Raw genomic sequence first — 301 nt, forward strand, 5'->3', positions numbered from 1 at the left:
TATGATAAAGGAAAGACCCCACTATTCATCCAGTAAGAAGAAACGCTGCTTTTATCTGTGCTGGCTTTGAGCAGTTTTCAGCATAGCTGCTCCTTCTTCTTCCCCGCACTCGAGACAAGAACATTCCTGTCTGACAGGAAATCCAGTTTCATGGACACGACTGAGTACACCCAGCGAGAACAAAAACTTGCATCGGGGAAAAATGTTTTTGACAACACAATAAAGCATCATAAAAAATGGCATTTCGGTCTGCAGCGGTTCACATATTTATTTGTCTGCAACACAACTCACACACACACAA

The sequence above is a fragment of the Alosa alosa genome, chromosome 16 (genome assembly GCF_017589495.1).
Source record: "Alosa alosa isolate M-15738 ecotype Scorff River chromosome 16, AALO_Geno_1.1, whole genome shotgun sequence".
Classification (NCBI taxonomy): domain Eukaryota; kingdom Metazoa; phylum Chordata; class Actinopteri; order Clupeiformes; family Clupeidae; genus Alosa; species Alosa alosa.